General features: G+C 45.6%; 1 pseudogene; it reads right to left on the bottom strand.

Annotated features, from left to right (window-relative positions):
* Nucleotides 1–416: 416 nt before the first annotated feature.
* On the bottom strand, nucleotides 417–1,361 carry LOC128845957 (olfactory receptor 10A4-like; annotated as a pseudogene).
* Nucleotides 1,362–9,892: the final 8,531 nt, after the last annotated feature.

The raw sequence follows: 9,892 nt of genomic DNA, 5'->3' as shown, positions 1-9,892 counted from the left end.
TGGCTGTTGAAGGAATGTGGGCTTAGCTCTACCTGTGACAAAGGATGGATCTCGGGCCAGGGATCAGGCGACAGCCTGCAGGTTGTTTGCTCCATAGGCAAGAGGCCAGCTCAGTTAGGGGTCGAGACCCAGGAGAAAGGACCTAGAAGGAGACTCTCCACACCCACCAGCTGGGAGGCCTGGCTGGAGAGACCTGTTGTGTGTGTAGGAGCCGCAGCATGGGCCAGTGTATTCTGACTGGCAATGTTGGTTGTACTGGTTTTGGAAAATAAAACCACTCCTGGACACAGGGGTTGAAATCCTGCTTCTTTTGGGAGCTGAATTTTCTTCACTAGCCACTTAGGCAGCCCCACCCACTTACAACCCCCAAGCCCCACTAGAAGTAATTTGTGCTGTTGGGAAACCTCTCCCTACATTCACCAAGGGCACATCATCCTGCCCAGCACTCTCCTCAGGGCCTCCTTGACTTCCTTGTTCCTCAGGATGTAGACAATGAGGTTCAGCATGGATGTCACCACCGTGTAGAAGAGGGCCAGGAGCTTGTCGCTCTCCATCGAGTAGCTGGACTTGGGCCTAGGGTAGGTGATGATGCCAGAGCCATAGAAGAGCAAGATGATGATGAGGTGGGAGGAGCAGGTGGAGAAGGCCTTGCACCTCCCCTTCGTAGATGGCATCCTCAGATCGGAGGTGATCATGAAGAGGTAGGAGGCCAGGATGAGCGTGAACGGGGAGGTTATGAAAAGAAGAGCCACCAGGTACACGGCCAACACGTTCATGGAGGTGTCCCCGCAGGCCAGCTTCAGGAGGGGCAGGATGTCACAGAAAAAGTGATTGATCTTGTTGGGCCCACAGAACGTCAGACTGAAAACATAGCTGGTCTGGCTCAACCCCACCAGCATCCCCACCATCCAGGAGGCTATGGCCAGCTGGGCTCATGCCCCCTTTCTCATGACGAGGGTGTAGTGCAGCGGGTTGCAGATGGCCACATGGCCATTGTAGGCCATGGCAGCCAGGAGGCAGCACTCAGTGATGCCAAAGAGGATGAAAAAATACATCTGCATTGCGCAACCCCATAGTAAGATCCTTCTGTTCTCCAATACTAGGCTCACCAGCATCTTGGGCACAATGGGCGTTGTGTAGCAGATCCCCAGCAGAGACAGGTTGGTGAGGAAAAAATACATCAGCATGTGGAGGGTTGGGTTGGATTTTATGATGGCTGTGATGAGAACGTTCCTTGTCAGGTACTCCGTGTACATGGACGGAACCATTGCAAAGAGCAGTGCCTGCAGCTCCAGCAGCCGGGAGAATCCCACGAAGATGAACCCGGTCACTGCAGTCTGATTTCCTTTGTCCAATGGCATGGCATATTTCAATGGCAGAGGGAATGAACAAAGTCACCCGCATCAGGGAAGACAAGGCAAGAAAGTCACTTATTTACCTTTCTGATAAATTCAAATATGTCCAACTGAGACTGAAAATTTAGGTCAAGGGCTTGCAAGCCAGCTAAGGAGGGTGGATGCTCAATTCCCATAAAAATTAATGGGGTTTGGATATCCAGAAAATGGAAGCCATACCATGGATTCATCTTGTAGGGCCTTCAACATTATGATCTAGTTCAATTACAACTTATTAGTAGAGCTGGCTGGGAAATTATCTCCCCCATCCCCCATAAAACATATAAAATTTGGAAGTGCAAAATCTGGATATTTTTCACTTTTCAGTTGCCAAAAAGAGAAACATGATTTTAGTTTTTCACATTTTCTACGCAATCCTGAATATTTTCTATAAAAAGCAGGAATTCTACTGGGAAAATTCACAATCCATGATAAAGCCATTTTCCACGGTAAAAAAATGTTTTGATGGAAAATGTTCTTACTAGCGCTAGTTATTGGGATCAATTCACGAATCACTGGGAGAAATTCTCTGCCTTGCATTATGCAGGTGCCCTGACTCATTGATTTTAATTCATAGATTTTATTCCTAGATTCTAAGGCCAGAAGGCTAGATGGGATCATCTCGTCTGATCTGCATAACCCAGGCCGTAATGGCCCCTACTGGTCTTAAAATCAGACCTTTCTCTCTCTTAGGATCTTATTATAACCTGTGTAGCCGAGAGTATAGCCATCTCAGAGGGTAGCCAGATTTCATTTAAAGTATAGAAATACATGTTTTAAAGACAGGTTCATGAGAGGCTGATGTCCTGTATTTGGGTTTGAATGGGGCAAAGGAAGTGTAAAGTTTTCTACACTACCCTCCAAATTTGCTCATTCCTAACAGAGATGGGTGACATTTTTTAGCCAAAACTTTTTTCTTCAGGAGTGGGTAAAATATGCAGCTACGCAACACAGAAACATTTTATAAATTCTTGTCCATTTTACTGAACTATTCATCAAGAAAAGAAAAGAAAAGAAAAGAAAAGAAAAGAAAAGAAAAGAAAAGAAAAGAAAAGAAAAACTTGGATAAAGTCGAAATGTTTCATTCTGACATTTCCAAAATGAGAGATTTTGTTTTTTGGGTTGACATGACTTTTTGTTTTAGAATTTATTTCATTTAACCAAAAATCTATTATTTGCAGAACTGTAGTTCTAACTGTCAGAACTGGTTCTGCAGATCATATCATGGTGCTTTGTTCTTGGCCAATTCACCGCTTAATAGTTTTTACCCACAAGGTATTGGGAACAATAAGACCAACCAAATCCTTTTACACCTGCTAACAACCACACAACTGATGCTGATAATTTTTATTTGCTGGTCACTGGGGATAGATTTCAGCCAACAACAATCAGTTTAGAGGATGAAAAGCTTTACAATCCTTCAAGCCATGGGACCAGATGAACCAGCATGTGGAGCCAGAAGAACTACATCTTCTCTGCCCTTGTTCTGTGCCTTTGGAATGAACTCGATGGGACTGAATGCTGGGGAAATTGTGGCACCTTCTAGTGACTGGACATTTGCTCCCTGCTTGGGTGGAAATGAGCAAGGGTTCAAAGATCAATGGCACATTCTCGAGCTACTAGCCACAGTTTAGAGAAGCAGCAATCAGAACAGATGGAGAAAATCTTTACCAACATTTAGTTCTTCAGACTGCTGTAATTTCAACTGAGAATAAGAGAATGGCCAGCAGAGAGGAGCACAAAGGACAGAGAAGATGCAGTTACACTAGGGAAGTTAAAATCCCCCATTAATACTAGCTCATGTGTTTTAGGTAAACTTATTACCTGCCTGTGGAATGACTCATCCACTTCCTCTTCCTGATTTGGTGGTCTATAATAGACCCCCCACCCTCACATTGCTACTGTTCTTTTCCCTTGTTATCCTCACCCAGAGACTCTAAGCAGGTCTGTCTCTCACTTTTCCTTGGACCTCAGAGCAAGTTTAGACATTCTTGATGTACAGTGCAACACCTCCTCCTTTCCCCCCATACCTGTCCTTTCAGAATAAGCTATATCCCTCAGTTTTGACAGGAAGTACCATGAAGTAAGAACAGCAACAACAATAACAATACGTGTGTGTGTGTGTGTGTGAGAGAGAGAGAGAGAGAGAGAGAGAGTATTTGGGGAGTGTGTGTGTGTGTGTGTGTGACAGAGAGAGTGTGTGTATTGGAGGAGTGTGTGTGAGAGAGAGAATGTTGGGGGAGTGTGTGTGTGAGAGAGAGTATGTGTGAGAGTGTGTTCGGGGAGTGTGTGTGTGAGAGAAAGTGTGTTGGGGGAGTGTGTGTTTGAGAGAGAGTGTGTGTATGTGAAAGAGTGTGCGTTGGGGGAGTGTGTGAGGGAGATTGTGTGTGTGTGTTTGAGAGAGAAAGAGAGAGGGTGTATATTGTGTTTGTGTGTGTGTGAGAGAGAGAGTGTGTTGGGGGAGTGTGTGAGAGAAAGAGTGTGTGTGTGACAGGGTGAATTGGGGGAATGTGTGTGTGTGAGAGAGAGAGAGATAGAGAGAGAGAATGTGTCTTGGGGAAGTGTGTGAGGGAGACTGTATGTGTGTGTGAGAGGGAGAGAGAGAGAGAATGTGTGTTGCGGGAATGTGTTTGTGTGTGAGAAAGAAAGTGTATGGGAAAGAGTGTGTGTTGAGGGTGTGTGTGAGAGACAGTGTGTGTGTATGTGTAGCAGGCGATGCTAAATAAAACCCTTCTGGCTTTTGCACATGATCAGGGACCCAGCATTGGGTTGTCACAAGCCCAGGGGCAACCCGGACACAGATGCAATTGAAATAACCAGCCTTCATTTATGGAGATTATTTACATTGTTATGGTTCAGGGCTGCCCCGTGGAGCCCTCAGTCTCCCTGAGGTCCTGTTCTTCACCTCTCTGGGGTAGAACCCCACCTGGTTTCTAGTCTTTCCTATCACAAACTTTTGAAGCTAATTTAAGCATGTTTTTACATCTTAAAAAATTATGTTTACTTAATTTCCATCACTAAAGAACTATCATCTCTGTGATACAACTTACAGGAAGATTTTAGTAATGTTTTGTCTAAATGTCTTTCAGAGTAAGAAACCCCCCCCCCCCATAAAAATAGTTTACAGGAATGAGAATTGTGAAGAACTAAGTTCCTGGGGAATAGCAATATTAGAGAAAGAAGGGTTTTTACAATAATAAAATGTACAAAGGCCTGTAATAGCTTTCAAAGTGGTTAAAGGAGCTCTTTAAAAAATAGCGTTACTTTGTTTTTTTAAAGTTTTGCCTAATCAAATTGCCCAGAATCCAAAAAGATAACCCAGTGAAACTGCTCTGCCTGAAATTGTGAAGACAGTTTTAAAAAACAGGGTACAATTCAAAACTCCACAATTGAGGGATTTTGCAATAAAAAACGTATTTTATTTCAAGAGATAAAAGCCCCAGCTGGAGTGAAACTCAAGTCAGGCCTCAAGCTAGTGCTGCAGTGAAGGGTATGTCTGCAGCTCATGTAGGGCAGGTCTACACTACAGCCGGGATCGACTCTTTGAGATCAATCCACCGGCAGTCGATTTAGCGGGTTTAGTGAAAAACCGCCAAATCAACAGCAGATCACTCTCTGGTCTACCCCTGTAATCTACCTCTGAAGAGAAGAGTAAGGTAAATTGATGGGAGAGTTTCTCCCATCGACCCCTGGTAGCGTAGACCCCGCGGTAACTCCACCTAAGGTACGTGGACTCCAGCTATGTTATTCACCATCATGGCTGACATTCCAACCATCTCCTGGGACCCCCAGATCCGCTATGACACTCTTAGGCCTTCATTGTCCTGATCCTGACAGATGGCCTGATTTGACAAGGTCAAAGAGAAGGAAATCAACAACATTGCCATCTCCACCGGCTTTAGTTAAGTTCTGAACAGCACCTGACGTGTGAGACTTGGTTTCCTGCTCTCATTCCTTCTCCTTGTGCATCCTTTTACTTCCCCACCTTCTTTCTTCTCTTTCCCATTTCTCTCTTTTTGCCATTGATTGAATGTTAGTCTGGGTTAGCTGGCTAGGACTGGCTCTTTTACAACACTGCTGTAAACCCATGAGCAGAGAGGCAGATGCAATTTTGATCTTAAACCGCCCAACACTGGTACAAGTTTGCCAGGTCTCAGAGTTAGAGCTGGCTGAAAAATTTCATGTGATTTTGTTTTTAACCAAAAAAATGCAGATTCAGGTCAACTAAAACAATTTGCAAGTTCAGGAAAAAAAAAAGAAAAGAAAATATTGGAAATATTGAAATGGTTCATTTTGGCAATTCCTAAATGAAATATTTTACTTTTTGTTTCAGAAAGACATTTTATGTAGGAATTTCTCTCAATTTTGAAAAAAAAATTCCATTATTTTTTGTTTCATTTAAAATTTTGAAAAATGTTTACTTCAGATTAACTCAAGACAACTTTTGGTTTAGATTTATAAGTTCAGACACGTGAACAAAAACATGATTCACACAGTTCTGTTTACTGTGGCTGTTAAGACCATATGCTGTGCATGTGTTTCTTCATTAGTGAAGCTGCAAATGAAAGTCAACACCATCGATGGAAGCTGCATTTTCTCTGGCTGATGTTCATTTTTCTCCCCTTTTGTGTGTTTGGAGCAAGATCAAACTTTAACAACAGCAGATACAATGACAGCGCCAGGCCATCAGAACTAAGTTTTTCTTTTCCCTTTCCCTAAGAAGGACAGTTATTACCATCTTTAATTGCCATATTTAATATCTTCCTTCGAGGAGAGGCTGAGGGAACTGGGCTTGTTTAGTCTGCAGAAGAGAAAAGTGAGGGGCGCAGCCTTAAATTACCTGAAGGGGGGTTCCAAAGAGGTTGGAGTTTGGTTGTTCTCAGTGGTGGCAGATGACAGAACAAGAAGCAATGGTCTCAAGTTGTATTTGGGGAGGTCTAGGTTGGATATTAGGAAAAACTATTTCACTAGGAGGGTGGTGAAGCACTGGAATGGGTTACCTAGGGAGGTGGTGGAATCTCCATCCTCAGAGGTTTATAAGGCCCGGCTTGACAAAGCCCTGGCTGGGATGATTTAGTTGATGTTGATCCTGCTTTGTGCAGGGGGTTGGACTAGATGACCTCCTGAGGTCTCTTCCAACCCTAAACTTCTATGATTCTTTGCTTCTATAAACAACTGTCAGAAAGAGAGGTTTCCATATAAAATCTCCACAGCCGAAGAGAAAAGGAACAAAGAATGTTATTAAACTAAAAGTCTTAGTGTTTTATATTTTAAATGCATCGTGTTTTCTTTTTCTTCTTCTGTACCTTTTATAAATGGTTCTAATAATTCTTAATGGTGTGTTTACCATGGGACTAACCAGGCTGAGGTCTCTGTACTCAAAACCCCATACTATGTTTAGCTATTTAGTGTCATGCAGCAACAGGATCATGTGAACACCTATTACTCTCTTGTCCCATTTATTCCAAACAACATTTGTTTTTGTACTGTCCTCTTAAGTGTGTCTAACTTAGCTTGTCCCACCACACCTGCAGGGTGATCAGGGATTCCTGTACACAGGGTAGTGTACCTAGTCATGCAATAAGAGGGAAAGAATTGCACAAGATTCCACCGCACAACAGGGAAGGGCAAGGGGCCCAAGATAGGAGGACTGTGCTTTCGGAGGGTGACAAATGTCAGTGCCTCATTTCAGCCTCTCTTCACCTTGGAAGAAGATCCACATGAGCCACCTCCCACTATCCATGCTAGTTACCTGCTCTCCTCTTTGCAAACACATTCCATGCCATCCACCCTGTGTGTAACTTTCTGCAGCACTGCGAGCTCGGTAGACAGAGGGTAATTCTGTGTGGCAGAAGATTTAGATACTTCGCAATGAGGAACAAACCTACATAATTTCAGAATATTCAATGGGAGGGAATGGAGCCTAGCTCAGGAGCAGTCTGCCAGGCAGGCTGTCCCAGACCTGCGTACTCTCAGAATCCTGGATCCCCCGCTGCGGGGGAAATCTGCATGGTAGGGTGCCAAGAACCTGGGCCACTGAGGAGTGGTGATCCAGGACTTGCAGGCTCTCACCTCCCTGTTTTCCAACCAGGCAGATACCTAAGGAGCCAGGACTCTGAAAGGCTGGCTGTACAGGTGCAAAGTATTAGGTCGCGACACCATTTTCTGAAATTAGGCCTAGCTACCTCTTCATCTGTACAGAAGGGTGGCCAAATCAAATTTCAATGGCATTGTACCCATGCCACCAGAACAGCTGTACTGATTTACTTCAGGACCATTGCTTAAAAGTAGCCGGGCCATGCCCCTTCCCCAACCCTGTGAACTATGCAACATTGAGCAAATGCAAAAACTTGGGATGCGGGATGGTGATGCAAATTAAAAAGTTTTTTTGGGGGGTCACCCTCTCCATTCCCCCCAGTTGGTACCATTGGCCCAAATACCAGATTTAGACCTCACTGAGATTCATAAATCTCCTGCTCAGCTGCCGCTGAATCCGTGAGGCACCTAAACTCACACAGCATCTACATTTTTGTAGCAAAAGTTCCCTTGGTGTATATGTTTCTGCATCTGGGCATGTGCACAGCTACTGGACTCTGGGTGTCAGATGCCTATGCCCCAGAGTGATGCAAAACCCAGCGGAAGACAGGTGTTCCTCTATTTAACTCACTTGCAGGGGAAAACCCAGCAAGTGAGCTCTGAGCTTGCTGAACTCCACACAAAATATCCCCTGGGGGAAGGAACTCAACTTGCCTCCCTCCTCACTTTTAGTCCAGTGGTTAGGGAGTCACCTAGGATGTGAGAGAGGCCTGTTTAAGTACCTGCTCTGCCTGAGGGAGAAGGGATTTGCACAGGGCTCTGCTGTCTCTTGCACGAGTGTCCTAACCACTATAGCACGGGCTGATCTGGGGGCTCCTCAATCTCACCTGTTGAAGCTGTTTAACTTTGGATAAATAAAGCAGGTGAGGGGGAAGTAGAGTGAGAAACTCTATAGCCTGGTGGCTTGAAAATGTACCTCTTGCTTCCCTGACAAATTATTCATCCAGAGTGGAACTACTTCAGGCAGGGACCCCTGCCTCAGAATGTCCCCTAACTCAGTAGTTAAGGCACTCACCTGAGAGATGCAGATCCCTTCTTCTCCTCTGGCAGACGGGAGACTCCTATATCTCAGGTGAGTACCCTAGCTATGGGGCCAACAAGTATGAGCAAGGCTCAACTCCTCCCCTCCCCTTAGGTCGGGGTGTCCAACCGGTGGCCCTGGAGCCACATGCGGCTCGTCAGAATTTAATATGCAGCTCCTTGTATAGGCACCGACTCTAGGGCTAGAGTTACAAGCGCCAACTTTCCAATGTGCCAGGGGGTGCTCACTGCTCAACCCCTAGCTCTGCTACAGGCCCTGCCCCCACTCCACCCCTTCCTACCACCTCCCCTGATCCTGACATGCCCTTGCTTCTCCCCCTCTCCCCAGAGCCTCCTGTATGCCAGGAAACAGCTGATCAGGAGGTGCAAGGATGGAGAGGAAGGTGCTGATCGGAGGGGCTGCCGGTGGCCGGGAGGCATTGGGAGCGGGGCAGGGAGGTGATGGGTGCTGCTGACATATTACTGTGGCTCTTTGGCAATGTACATTGGTAAATTCTGGCCCCTTCTCAAGTTCAGGTTGGCTACCCCTGCCTTAGGTGGTGGACTCCAGGTGAGGGCTCACAGCCAACAATCTTAAGCCGAGGCGGGCACCAAACTCCCTCAGAGGGGCAATGTTTTGGACATGCCCTCCCATTGGCTATCTTAGTGGGCTGGCTTTTGTGGATCCCATTCTGAGGCCTCTCGCTCTTCCCATTCAGACTTTGTGAATCCCAATGATTTGTCAGGTGCCTAAAAGTTAGGCCTGATAATGACTATGCCCCTTTGTCAATCTAGCTCCAGGAGCCTCAAGGCCCAGCTCATTCAGCCCCATGTTGAAGAGGTGGGTTGGCAAGCTGGCAGGAAGCCAGGAAGTTCTGAAAGTTGCCAGTTTCCCCCACATGTGTTTATTTTGACAACAGTTGCGAATTTCAGCCAAACACATCTCTCATCAGAATTTTAACAACCAGCTCTAGCAATTTCCCAGGCGCTGTGGCTGCCATTGCTTGCTCATTATGACTTGCAGTCCTGTATCGTTGGGTTAATAACAATGCAAGAGCTACCATGATAGATAATGGAGTGGCCCAACCCCTACTCAGCATGATCTATATTGTGACTCAGTAGCTACTCGGAGCTAGCTGGGAACTTTGCACAAGGGCATCATGACTTCTGTTAACCACAACCTTGCAACCACACTACCCCCAGCCAGCAGACACTGATGAATCTGTGAGTCTGCTTTTCCAACTGCATCTCTTGGAAAGCATCTTAACAACAACTGTTTCCATCTTTGGTTGTAACTAACTGTATCAGAAGGGCAGGTTGGGGAACCTGAGCCATCATGACTTTTGGCTGTAGCAGGAGAGAAATGTTACTACTAGGGTTTG

Source organism: Malaclemys terrapin, chromosome 12 (genome assembly GCF_027887155.1).
Source record: "Malaclemys terrapin pileata isolate rMalTer1 chromosome 12, rMalTer1.hap1, whole genome shotgun sequence".
NCBI lineage: Eukaryota > Metazoa > Chordata > Testudines > Emydidae > Malaclemys > Malaclemys terrapin.
The sequence above is the reverse complement of the archived record's forward strand: the minus strand, read 5'-3'. Positions and strand labels throughout refer to the sequence as shown.